The sequence below is a fragment of the Nelumbo nucifera genome, chromosome 3 (assembly GCF_055504915.1).
Source record: "Nelumbo nucifera cultivar China Antique chromosome 3, China Antique-T2T, whole genome shotgun sequence".
NCBI lineage: Eukaryota > Viridiplantae > Streptophyta > Magnoliopsida > Proteales > Nelumbonaceae > Nelumbo > Nelumbo nucifera.
This window is the reverse complement of record NC_142651.1, coordinates 76,259,954-76,274,865: the sequence shown is the minus strand read 5'-3', so window position 1 is coordinate 76,274,865 and position 14,912 is coordinate 76,259,954.

The following is a 14,912-nucleotide window of genomic DNA, read 5'->3' as shown; positions in this document are numbered from 1 at the left end:
CAATCTCCAAGGTCCAGGGCAATACTGGAAATCTGGTCCAGTTCATGGATTCAATTAATCCTACACTGTATGTGCCTAGGGTCTCACCCTGGCAGCTGAGACAGGCCACCCCAACCGACTTGGTGGCACCACAGTGTTAGCCTTGTCAGGATAGGTCTCCCCAGACCGATCCACTGGCTGTGAACATTCTAAACTAACACGAGTCTCATTAAGTGTCCAGTTTAAGGGTATTACACAGAAACATACCAAGGGAACATGAATCAAATATGCAATTTTATTCATTTACAATAAACTCATAAAGTACATCATTCTGATTGAAGCTAAGGGCATACAAAACTGTCTAACATCTCTATCAATCTTCTACTGTCGACTAGAGTGCGCTTCCCCTCATAATTATGGATGATCAGCTTCACCACTAGAGCATCATCGTGCAGGTAATGGACCCCTCATGTATCATCTTTAGTGAAGTAAATCACCTCCTCAGTCCTCAACCTCTTCAAAGGGTTGTCTTCTTCATTGTTGAAGTCGCGCATTGCTTCTCTTCCGACCGTTGAGCTGCACCCTACCACTATTGACCCCGGCGGGTGGTTGTTCAATCTACCGGGGCTGGTCCTTTGATGGGTTCCTTGGTGGCTCAATAGCTTGGTCCTCCTTCTTGATGATTTTCTTCAAATATCCTCACTGAATCAACTCCCCGATCTCACACTTGAGGTTCAGACAATTCTTTATGTCTTGCCCTTTCTCCTTATGGAAGTTACAATACCAATGTTGGTTCTTGTTCATTGGATTTCCCTTTAGGCGAGGTGGCCACTTCAGGTAGTTAGTTGACTTAATCTCCACTAGAATCTCCTCATCCTTGCGTTAATGAGGTGTAATTCTTGTACTTCATAGGGGGAGTCCTAGAATGTTTCGAAGATGACCTAGAGCATTGGGGAGACAACCTGGAATGATGGTCAAGCAACCTAGAGCGCCTAGAGGACCTGTTGTCTCATTGGCTTTTCTTGTTGCTACTTTCACCTCGGTCATCATTGCATTCCTTCCTCTTTCCCATTCTGGCTATCTCTTCCTGTGGGTCTCAATCATTAAAAATCATCACGTCATCTGCATGGCAGGATTGTGGTTCTGGATCTGCAAGGACTCTAGGTTGAACCTTTGTATGAACTCCCGGAGATCTTTGTCGAAGCACTAGTAGACCGTCATGGGGTGCTCGATAGTCTTTGGACAACGTTAGCTTGTGGCGATGTGAGTGGTGAAAAGGTTCACAAACTAGTCCCAGGTCATAATGGAACCTGGTGCCAAACCTGAATACCACATCCAAGCAACTTGGTGGAATGTGGTCAAGAAGGTGAGGCATAGGCTAGCATCGTTTTTTCCATGCAGATAACATCATTGCCTGAAAGCTATCCACATGGCCAACTGAGTCATTGGTTTTATCGTAGGTCTCTAGGTTCGAGACCTTGAAGTCCTTGGGCCTAGGCTTGACAAGGATCTTAGCTGATAGGGGTGATGCCTGAGTGAACTAGGGGTGTGCTCAAGGTGTTTGACCAACTGACTTCTCAGTCTTTAGCTGGGCTTGTCTGGCGATCTTCCACTTTCGGGCCAAGTCGGCTCTTGGTGGGCTCACGCCTAGCGTGCCTCTTTCGCCTGTCCCACTTGAACCCTGATAACAAAGCCGAGTTGGCCAACTTAACGGGGGAGTGTTGCTCTATTGCCCTCCTCGTCAGGGGCATAAGTAGCGCCCTGCGCTTCGGAAGTACGGGTCCTAGTAAGGTCCTCCATCACGTCGTGAGGTTGACATTAGTCCTCTAGCAAGGTGACTGGCCAGGATGAATTCATGTTCTAGTTCTGGTCCTAGTTCTAGAGTAGTGGTTGCACCTATAATGGTACTCGGGGATGATTGACTTGAGAGCTACAAATCGATGCTTCTAGGACTGCATGCGTAGAGCCATGCTTCGCATGTAATGCATCAGCTCCTTGAACTATTGATGATCCATATCGACAAGAACCATTGAAGGCTCAACTGTTTATAATTTCCCTTATTAGAGGTTTTGTCGAGTTAGTTTCCTTGTTCTTGGGTGAAGACATTATGAAGACAGTGTAGTGAGAAGTAGAGTACCTAGGGTGGTTAACCTTGAAAAGGCACTCCAATGCTTAAGTTAGTTGAGTTGATTAAGTTTGCTGAGAGAGCAGAGAGCAAAGAAAGAGAGTGAGTGCAAGTTTTGGACGAGATTGCGTACATTGTGAAGGTTTGTAGGTTCCTTTATATAGACATCGAGGCTTAAGTGGCGTGTCCTAGATATCTAGGAACAATAAGCCTTATTAGCCTATTATCTTCGGTGCACACCGTATCAACATTGTGATGGTCCTCATTTGGTTCCTTCCAAAGCAGATGGAACCGGGCTCATCACTACTAGGTGGGTGACGTATCACCATGTGATTCGGAACCAATAGGTGAGGTGACTAGATGAGGTTGGACACACCACGTGGGCCAATATGCCAGAGGTCGGTTAACCACACAGGTTGTCAATGGCCTAGGTCGGGGAGACAGGTCGGTCGCTTGAGTCATCGACTTATGCCTTCAAGGTGGTGTAGTTCAGGTTGTCATTGAGCGACTTATATGTCTCGCATTGGTCGAGGTCTGATTCATAGAGGCCAATTTAGGACAACCTAGTTAGATGAGGTTCGGCCACATGTGGTGCCGAGGTGTCATAAAATGGTTCAGACTTGCCACGTGGCACTATTATTGGAGGGCCAAATCACCCCTCATCAGAAGGGACATTATCGTGGTTGTTGGATTAGAAGGATCTCAATCGTTAAAGTTTTTATAAAAGGAGGGGTTGAGGGGACAAGAGACCTATCATTTGTTGCTTTAGCTTTCATTTGAGAGCTTTCATATCACCTTGGTCTGCTTTTTAGTGTATGTTCTTTGAAGTCTTCGTTGTCTTCGTATTTCCTTTAAACTTCCTGGTAAGTCCCTACATCCCTCATCATGTCATTTGATTCTGATAGTGAAGCTTATGATCTTCCTTAGTGGTCCACCCCAACATTTCCTTTTCCACTTCCAAGGATGCTTCATGGAGGAATCCAAGGATGAGGTAGAGGAGACCTCCTAACATCACCATGAGTCAAATTGTGCCCAATTCCATCAAGACCGTCAATAACATTCTCTCCATAGTTCATCTCCAAAGTGTTCCTCTTACCCTAAATATGTTTAGAATCTTGTACATTACAAGGTGCTACCCCTCAGGCAAGGGATGGTGGTACTTCAAGTCTTGAGATGGGAAAATCCTGAAGGGGTCTTTGTCTTCTATGCACAACTTCAAGGGCAAATACTTATATTTGTCTTGTCCTAGGGTTTGCTCCTTCAAGATGAGGTGGGGAAACCAAAATATCACATTTGAGAAGTTCAAGTTGTACAACACCGAAGAGGAGAAGGGGTAACTAACCCGTATTAGATATAGAGGGAGTGTCTAAGTAGATGGCTGGCCTCGATTAAGCTAAGATCGGTGGATACATGTTCTTGCTTAACTTATTTCGATTTATGCATGAATTGTACTAACTTTGAGTTTCTTGCTTTTATAGACATGGATGTATCTGTTAGGAAGAAAGTGGCACTAGCGACCAAGAACGCCGATGTTGAGGCAACAATGAGGGTGACTACGGACAAGGCTAGTAAGAAAAAGGGTAAGGTTTCCAAAGGCAAGGTGGTAGCTATTGACACCACAAAGAAAAACAATGCTGAGAAAGATGCCACTTCGAAGAAGAAAGAAGCTAAGGTTGTTGTCATGCATAAAAAGAAGGCAATAGTAGTCAACAAGAGGACCTCCGACACTATAGAAGGGGAAAAGACCGCTTAAGAAGCAAGTTATTGGCCATGGTGAAGGCTCGTTAATGACTACACCTCAGTTTACTCCCCAAGTGGTTCTCTTTGATACCCCTAATGGCTCAGCTGATAGTTGAGAGCATGAGCCCCTTGACAAGTTAGTCGATGAAGTTGGGAGACTCCATCACTATGAATGTTTTAGGACAAGAGCTAGCCTGTGGCAGTGTTCTGCCTAGAGACATGCAGTCTTTGGAGGCCAAGCCCAACTCTCCCCTAATTGACTTGGCGCTAGGCAAGGGAGCTGATGTAGGGAGAAACTTTTTACATACTTGTAATTTTTGTTGGTGGTCACCCCTTACAATCGGATCCAGCCCAAGAGCAAGCATATAGAGTAGGCTGATGCCGAGGCAAGCCGCCTATCAAAGGAGGATCGGCTACAAGAAGAGGTATAGTGAAGATGAAGGAGGAGTGCCACAATGCCCTTTCTTCTCCAAAGGTGGCAGAATCTAGGGTCCGTAAAGTCGAGGCCTAGGTGTTCATTGCCATAGGGATGCGAACAAATCAGATCGGATTTGAATCAAGGTATATTCAAATCTGATTTGGTACATTATAGATCCGATTTGAAGTTCTGATCATATTTCATAAATATTGATTTAAATTCGAATATGATCAAGATGTCGAATACCTAAATTTGATCCAAGATTTCATTTTTAAAAATTAATAAATTATTAAAAGGAAAAGAAAATATAATAGTTTAAATAAAGTAAAACAAAAAATACATGTATTTTTTCAACTATTATATATATATATATATATATCAGATAAGGAGATTATCCGAATTCGATCTTTCAAAGGCAAGTCTTTCTTAGAGGGGTTCAATCTATGCTAGGGGTAGCTGCTAGCAATTATTCTAGACTTTGATGCCAACAAGCTTGACCCTTTCATGGACACTCGAGAGGAAGAACCGGGTGACAAGGTAGCCAAGGTGGTAGGCAAGAACACAGAAACCGAGGTCCGATCTATTAAAGGTGACAATAATCCAAGGAATACTAAAATATTATTTAAATAATAGTAAAATATAATCAACTAATCTTTGAAATCAAAATCTTAAAGTTTCTAGAGTCAAGTGTGATCAGTAGTCAACAACCCCTGAAGCTATAGTCGACTAACCTTGACAACAGATACTTATGTCACTCAATAGTCATTCCCCTTGAGGCTATAGTCAATTACCTTTGATAGCTGATGCTAGTGCCACTTGAATATTGCTTGGTAGTTAACTATAGAAAATCAATAGTCAAGTATGTCTCACAGCCAAGATTGAGTATTGGCTAGTAGTTGACTATAGGAGGACGTAGTCGACTACCAATGAGAAGAGACTCCTCCCTACATAGTAGTCAACTACTAGCTCGTGCTTGTCCAATACTTGGTGAAAAATTTGACCGTTTGAAGGTATAACAACTATTTCCTCTTTTGTTAAGCCTTCAACGTTATTGGGAGCTTTTTCTAAACATTTTCAAATATGGTTTAATCCTTCCCAATGGATCTATAACAGTCACTTGCTCTCTACCACTAGAAATCAGTGGTTTTGGATTGAAAACAAGAAGAGCTTAATCAATAGAAATTTGATAAGTGAAAAGAGAGCATATTGTGTGCAAAAGAGTTTTAGAAAGAAGAGATTTTTTAGCTTAATCAATTCTTAGTAGTGAGAAAAATTTGTTTCCCATTGAGGTTTCTTGAATCTCTTCAAGTGTTTGAGCCTATAGTATTGTACATACTCTTGCATCTGATATAGATATGTTTGCATTTGTTTTTATCAGCTTATCAAGAGGCATTTGTTTTGTGCTTTACATTGTTATTATCAAGTTGTGTCAATGTGTTCAAGTTTGAACACCACTTCTTTTTCCCACATTTTCTTTCAAACCAAACACAACCTAAATGAGAGAGAGATCCATGTTAGGGATTTTAATAAAACAGACCAAAAAATAGAAGGGCATTTTGGGGGCAAATAATAAGAATGTTGTCAAGTCTAATGTATAAAATAAAATCTAAAAAACAAGATGTATTAGAAGAACATCCTGATATCTAAAAAAAAGAGTGCTTTTAAGACATTAGAAGGTTGAAACCAAACCAAAAGAACAAGGCCTAAATTAGAAACCCAATTCGGTGATTAGTCGTCCACTCATACTTGTCAGATTAAAAAGTTGAAAACATTGGGTAAAAGTGGATCAATTTATATTTGGATCTAACCTATATAGATGCATTTGCAGGATGAAAGGGTTTGATTTGGTCTGAGCCATATTCAAATGGATTGGATATGCCTATTTATGGATCCACTCAAATCCAAATCTGGATCAGGTAAAGTCTAGAATTTCTATATCCATACTCAAATTTTGTTGGATGCCACAAATCCTCAAATAGGAGATGAGTGGAAAAATTAGAAATGATATGATCAAAACTTATGCCATTGTAGAAAATTAGAATGGTTTTAATAGGTGATAAAATGATAGAAATAGATTAAGATGGTTCGGTCATGTATGTGCATAGAAGACAATCAAGAGCACCCGCAAGAAGTGATTTGATACACAAGTTGAAGGGTCTAAAACGGCAAGGGGTTAATCTAAAAGGACATAAGTAGAAATAGTGAGAATGATTTAAAGGATATGGCATTAATCAGAACAGACCACAAAGCAAGATTCATGTAGCCAATGACATAAATAAGGCTTGGTTAATGATAATGATGAAATTTCAAATACGAGACTACTTAAACTCGCCCACAAATGGTTAAGTATCTTGAGAAGCTGTATTGATGTTTGGAGAAGCTATATTAGGTCATTTGTATATGCAGAGTCGATGCAGTAAAATGATGTTTTGAGAACCTGGCCTAGGGCCTAGCTAAAGACACACCACCAGCTTCTACTACGATATTCCTAAGACACCGCTAATGTCTTTGTGGGTCCCTTACAAATTACAATACAAAGATAAGGTTCAATGGCTGGTCAAAGTTTGAGATAATTAGGATTATTTAAGAGGAAAACTTGTTTCCAACTTTGAATAGGTAGTTAGTTTGTTGGAAATTTGGAGTTAAAGTAGGAAACTAATTAGATCTCCCTTATCCTAAGTTGGTTAGGATTGTTTCCTAAGTTTTAGCTTTTCTAATCAGCTAGGAGAGTGTTTAAACGCTCAAAGGCCCTAAAACTGATGTTGCCAAATGTTGTAGCAAGGTCAAAAGTGTAACCCCTGAGGTTTGGTTTGAATACAAAAAAAAGTCAGAGACTCCGAGGTTTGGTTTGAAATATAAGGACTCCAACAGTCAAGTTAGTCAAGGTCTTAGAAAGCCGAAATGTAAATAGGAATACTGGAGTGTGTAAAAAGGGTACCTGTGGTTAGAGATCCATACTTATAGTCGATGTCTCTTCCAAAGCGGAAAGGGAAATTCCTCGTAACGACTCAACGCATCGGGTGTCATTAAGGCCAGGGTCATTAAGGTGATAACCGCATGGTCGAGTGTCACTTTGTCACAAATGCACTAGAACATTCAATCTTGGTCGTAACGCCTAATTCGGCCCAATAAGTAATGTAACTTTTGACTTACGTTTTAGCCTGAGTTCAAGCCTAATGGTTTGAAATGAGAAATGCCCGTTAAATAATTGCTCCCACAAGCAGGGGTGGAGTCAGGATTTTTTCTTGCGGTGAATCTAACAGATCATAATTTTCATAATAAAAATGCTAATAATTAAAATAAAATCTAATGCATGATTCTAAAAACCAAAATTCTAAAGTTAATATACCAGAATTTTTTCTTATATTTTCAAGATCTCCTTAGCTCTTAATTCAAAATTATATGTTTTTTTTCATACTAGATTAGTTCAATAGTTCTAATTTAACTAAATTCTATTTTTTTATTATGTTCATACATTTATTTTCGTTAGATATTTTTTGTTCTGTTGATTTCAAGATATATTGAAAATAATAAAATTGTTTCACTCATCAAAATGTTAAGTAGTTTTACATTTTTTATTGAGTGTTTTTCTGTTGTCATTGACTACTTGATTAAAAAGAAAAAAACATTTATTGAGTGTTTCCTATTGTTTTTCAATTGTTTTTAATCTTTTATATGTTTTTCTTTTTCTTTTTTAAATTGGTTTTCCTTGTTGTTTTCCTTGTTAATTACAAGGGGGCTGGGTGGCTAGGCCAAGGTGGGTGGGCTGGGCATTGGTCAAGTCCAGGCAGGTGGGCTAGGTAGTGGGTAGGGGGTGCAAGTGCAGTCATGTAAGTGCTTGCGTGCATTGGGTAGGTCGTGGCCTATGCGAAAGTCCCATTTAGGACTTTTGTTCAACATATAGGGTTCATTCATTGCTAATGCTTGTCTATTTCAAAATTGATCATTTATTCTCATTCATTAACCATTAGGTTCTTTATAGAGGAAAACTAATAAAAAATACCAATAAATAAAATAAAAAATATAAAAATTCAAATAATTTATAAATATATCTCAAATCTGTAATGTAAAATTTTTTTTGGTACTCCATATTCCAACATGTTGAATGAAGGAATTCCAGTATGCACACAATGACGAACTAACAATAAAAAATTAGAAAAAAATTCAAAATCAGTTTCTTAGACTCCTCTAATTAATTAGATACATGATAAAAATAACCTTAAAAATGGAAGAGATTCAAAGTTAAAAAAAAAAAAAAAAACTTTCACAATTTACTTGCTGTGCACTTGTGTAGTCTACTAGCCTTTGTATTCAATTCAAGAATTTAAAAAGGTAAAATATATGAAGCCCACCTAATTTATTACCTTGGTTGATTGGTTATAAGTTTTTCAATTTCATATGTTTTCTGCATTATAGTCAAACTCCTTAAAATATCATAAGTTCAACTTCAACTGTTCAAATTAATGAATAATTTGCACTGTTGGGCAGTGTTCAATCTTCAAAGAAAAACTTGAACAGTGGACAAGAACAAGAAAAAAAAAATCTGGTTGTTCAAACATGTAACCTATACAAGTCTTTTGTTCCACGGTTCTAAGTTTTTGTTTTAGGCAATGTTCGAATTGATTCCAAGTGATTTTAGGCATTGGGTATCAGGTTCTTTGATTGAATCTTGGTTTTATAGAAAAACTTGAACAGTGGACAAGAACAAGAAAAAAAAAATCTGGTTGTTCAAACATGTAACCTATACAAGTCTTTGGTTCCACGGTTCTAAGTTTTTGTTTTAGGCAATGTTCGAATTGATTCCAAGTGATTTTAGGCATTGGGTATCAGGTTCTTTGATTGAATCTTGGTTTCATAGAAAAACTTGAACAGTGGACAAGAACAAGAAAAAAAAAATCTGGTTGTTCAAACATGTAACCTATACAAGTCTTTGGTTCCACGGTTCTAAGTTTTTGTTTTAGGCAATGTTCGAATTGATTCCAAGTGATTTTAGGCATTAGGTATCAGGTTCTTTGATCGAGTCTTGGTTATGTTTTTTATTTTGTTTTTATTTTTCTTTTATTTTGCAAAATAATAGGTTAGTAGCACATGTTATAGGTCTGAATCCACTACTAGGGGGGATGGCTCCCTTGGGTCCCCCCTAGTTCCGCCTTAGCCAACAAGACATTTGTAGTTAATCTTTCAATCAACAATACTTAAACACTGTTGACAGGGAATGACCTTTTCCCTGATTGGAAGATATAGTGTTACACCCTCTACTAAGATGGATCTTGGGATTAAAATCATTTTACAAATTTTTCATTAAAATAAACCATTTATAATTATAAGTACATTTTGTAAAATTTATTTCAAAACAAGTTAAGATCTACTATCGACAATTTTAAGCTTCCATCAAAGAAAGTGCATTTATACATGATATTCTATTTATTTGACAAAGTGGCTGATCCTATCACAATGATTACTCACTCAAGTACAAGTATTTGACCTTACAAAGATCTCACTAATTAACATATCAAAAGTAGATTGGTTCAACACTCAATGCAAATTCACTTATCTAGTTAGGGAATTAAGTGCAACTTTTTTCAGCTTTACCCCTCTATCCCCGGTGTCGAAGGTTAAATTGGAAATTGTCCCGTTTAGTGTTTCTTAAACACCAACTCATTATATCTTAGGCCTAACCTAAATAGTTGAGATAAATTGTTCTACCAATTTAGCAGCATAGGAGTGTCAACCTTAATACGATAAATTTCCCAACTTCTTTATTTTAAACTTACATAATTCTCATAAATGCATAATTAAGGGGTAATTTTGACAATTACACACTTGAAATAATAGTGTATTGATTTTGTTCAATAATACATGTGAGTATACATAAAATTGATGGGGTTGTGGGCATTCAATGCTTAATAGCTAAAACAAAATCACCTCCTAAACAATTCAAAAATGTTCTTGTGACATCTTTATACTAAAGCATTTTTTTTTTTCTGGTTAAACTAAAATAGGGGTGCAACATGAGGTCCTCTAGATGGTGAGTTGGTCACCCATCCTACTAGTACTCCCCCTCAAGCCTGCTTAATTTCGAAATTCAAGAGCAAAATTTTAAGAGCATACCTCAACCTCATTTTTGAAAATTACATCTTACTCCCCTATTCATTATCTTTCATGTATAGTGGAGATCACATGATTCTGTACCGCATATTACTACTCCACAAACACTTAAAACAAAGTCAAACCGCTAAGAAAAATAAACCAGAATTTACAGTCAACTCATTTGCACCCTAATTTTGTCCTTTAAAAAAACTATTTTTGGCAGGGCCACAAATAATTACATTTAATCCAATTCATTTAAATTTGGACACAGATATCTGTTTATACATAATTGGATCTAAAAATATGTTCAATTAAATTTATTAAGCTCATTGCTTGATCTAATCCGATCTGATAACTTTTTGCTATTAAAATTCTTTAGAATTATGTTGGATATGTGATTCAAATAAACTAATTTTCACCATTTAAGGTGATTTTTGTTTTATATTTAATTTTATAAATTTATACCAATTATATATAAATCCGATGATATTTTAATACAATTGGATTTAAATCAGATAACCGATATTGTTGATTACATGTTTTAGAGTCCCAATGTTTCTCTTTCGATAATATCACTTATTGTATGTTATACATATTTTAAGTGTTTCAATATTTTTACTTTGACAAATTGCCAATCAGTTGGTTGGTAAGGTTTCTTACTGATTATAGTGAAGACTTGAGATCAAATCCTACTTACACCTGAGTTGGGTGATGGGGTACCTCTGTTGTTTAACTCTAAAATCAAAAAACATTTTTCCTCTGTTTTACATGAACATCGGATTGAATTCAGATTCATCAAATTCTTATCGAATCATATTTGAATATGCCCCTACCCAAAATTTTATTGGTTGGATAATCCTATGCAAATTTGATCCGATGGCTTTACTACAGCCCTAATCTTTTTGATCTTATTGACACCAGAAATTTTGATAGAAAAATTATACCAATTAATGCTTTAATCTGCGCAACATCCTCTTAAACAAGGGGCAAAAATATAGCCAAAGTATCATTTTCACAATATTTTTTTTGCTATTCTTGACAATCTTAGACGGTTGGACCATTTGGGCAACTGGTTTCATTTTACCGTAAACCTGATTTTTAGCAAAATACCATTGAATTGATTAGCAATTTATTGACTCGGGCAGTTGAATCGTCGATCCATTCGACAGTTTATTTTAATTATTTTCTTTTATTTTTTATTGGAATAAACTGTTTATTCAAATCAGATGGTCAAACCGTTGATCAAAAACCGGTGGCTAAAACGGTTTGATTCCAAATTGATTTTTAAAACGTTGCTGGACTCCATCCCCCAGCCGGACAGAGGTATAAATAACTGCAATTTAATACTGTTTCATTGTTATTGCCGTTGTTTCTGTACTACATGTCTCTAGTCTATACATGAGATTTTCGCCTAAGGAAATTAGCGAGACTAGCACATGGTGTTATTTAATACATGTCATATGACCCTACCAATCCGCTTTTGACACATGGCACCATTAATTGCATTTTCCTCGGTGCCCACTATTCAAGTTTGATCCAATAACTGTTTTTCATGAATTTTGCTTATTAAATAAACGTTTACACTTGATTTGTCTTCAAAACCGAGAAAAAATTAGTTGATAAACATTTTTATGGGATTTATTGATCACTAGGTGCCACTTCAGTGGAATAGTAAATAAGTGCTTAGCTGTTGGAGTAAGTTTACGATTGGTGTGTACATCAATCAAAAGCAACTTTTATCAATACTTATGCCTACGAACAGAATAGAATCCACATGATGGGATAAATACTGATTTGACAATGACATGGCACCATTTATCAAATAAATGGAAGCTGCCCCAATGATTCTTTTCCCTATTCATGTCAATGTAATAGTGGCATCCACTTGCTACCCACATTTGCTATATGTCTAGGTATGCGTTGAAACAACCAAGTCAAAGCCTTTGATTTGTTGCCATGGTGTCCAGATCTCCTACCAATAGAACAGATGCCAACCCCCTACCAATATGATCTAACACCACACATCTTATCTATGGTAGGTCCTATTTTATGGTGGATCCCAGTCTCATTATGAGATGTACCGTGTTAGATGAAATTGGTAGGGGTTTGGAACACGTTTTATTGGTAAGAGATGCCAACTGGTTGCCATGGTCTCACCATTAATAGATGAAGTGATTTATTGGTGGGGCCGCTGTAGTAATCTAAAGTCATGATTTTCTCTTTTAGCCCCCTATGTTAGCAAAATTGAACCCATATACTTGCTCCTAAGATATGTGTTCCACCAATGCACTTTATTCTTACTTAAATTTTAGGGTTCAAAGTTGTATTTTTTTCTAAATTAGGATTTCAAGATTTCGAATTGGGATTTAACTTTTAAGATTACGATTTAGAGTTTAAGATTTAATAAATCTAAAATAATTTTGGATTTTGATGATTTCCCTACCTTTTCCTTTCTTTTCCTATTTTTTCCTTCAAACTAAATACAACTTAAGGGTTTAAAGGTTTATAATTTAGATTTTAGGATTTAAGATTTAGGCGCCTAAGATTTAATGGTTTTAAGCGTTTATGTTTATGGTTTATAATTTGGGATTTGGAAATAAAACTCAAGAGGTGGTCTGACGCTTTCATCCGGCGAAACTAAAAGTTCATTGATATCTACTTATACGCTGTGTTTGGTTTAAAGGAAAAAATTAGGGAATGGAAGGAAAAGCATGCATCGGTTTTTCTTCCTTTCAAACACTGCATTAAAAAATGTGGAGCCTATTGTGTATAACCAGAACCCAGCAACAGTGTGCTGGACACGAGATTAGATTCAGTATTTACAAGGCTCTGGTTACTCACGGCCACTTGCAACCGTGTGCTTGAAATGTCTATTTGTATATGGGGAGATATCCTAAATGCACAGCTGCAATTGACTGAGGAGTGAGGACTGAATCCAAGTTCGCTGGTCACATGAATCGCAACGTACCAAACCAAATTTCCGTCTCCCGTGTCCAGACCGTGGGCCATAAGGACACGGCACACCGGCAGAGGGCAGTCACGGCACTATCTATTATTCCTCACCTAACGAGAAACTTTGGCATTCCCACATCCACAACCTCGTCACGTTGGCCCACTATTCTCTCCTCCTTTTCAATTCACAACTGGTCAATTGCTGTGCTTATCCACATAATTATTATTGCCACGTGTCGCCATCTCCTGGTTGATGGCCTGTCAGTTGGATTATCATCCGAAGCAAGCACCAAGCAGCGATACTGACAACTGGCCTCTCACTCGCGTTCACTCTCTGAGCCCTCCTGTTCGTTCGCAGAGTCCGGATCTGTTTCCACTAGAATGCGTTCCAACACGATTCCAACCTGAGTTGACAACCTACGTCTCAGACTCTCAGGAAGGGTGGGCTCAGTCTTACACTCTTAAGGTGGATGATAACTGGGTCCCGGTCTCATCTCAAGGTGAGATTTTCGATCTTGGGACGGGTTTCGTTAGGAGAAGACACTGACTCTCTCCGTCGCTCGTTCCATTCTCATACCGACCATCTAAACATTGCTGACGTGGTCCCTTTCTTACTTATGTTAGTTATGTAGGTTCCATTTATTATGTACACACAATGAGTCAGTGACCGGACCTGACACCAGAAATATCTCAATTTCCAACTACCATTCCCTATCTTCTCACGTGTCGCGTCCGTGTCTTGCTCGACGGTGACGTACCTGCTCCTGACGTTGTCGTTCCTACACGTGTTCGTTTTTTATTGGGTATCATTAGTTGAAAGAAAGCAACAATAAATAAGATTCATATCTCATTTTGGACAAACGAAAAGACAAATGAACCATTAGTTATAATTGCAAGAAAGGTGGGACCATAAGGGTACTTCTGTCTTTCGAACCATATTATTAATCTAATTAATTACTTAAATAGTAAGACCAAAAGGCACCGTTTGTTTATTATTCACTTATTCTTGCGATATGATTGTCGGTAGAGCAGACAGATGGCGACACGTGTTTAACTCGGAAAGGAAGCGATTTGCTTTCTAACTGCCACGTAACACTGCTGGACAGCTCCCATTCCAAAGCCACAGCGAAAAAGACAAGTCCTAGCTCTCCTAAAATGGACAAAGTACCATAATTAAATGACATAAATATCCTTCAAAATGCAGAAAACTCCCAAACCCTCCTCCCGGTCTGTTCAACTTTCTAATTAACTAATTTGGCAAACTAGCTAAATCCAATTATCCACAAGTGACAAGAGTGGTCGGCTCACTTCCCTGGATGAACCGGTAATTTGACCCTATAACTGTTTCTTGACATTAGTCCTTCCTCTTCTCAGGGCCTTGTATGGTTGCTTCAGAAGAAATGTACCAGAGGCAATACTATCCAGTTGAGTTTAAAATGAAAGGCATTTCTGTCATATTAGGTGGTTTGACAGTTATACATGAAGGACATTTTCGTCATTTGGACTTCACGCTCAACTCCTGTGTCTGAGTGTCTCTCTGTTGAGTCTGTTCGAATTCGATCCTTTTCCTAAAACCAAAAATTAAAAGATTGTGATTCATTGGATCTG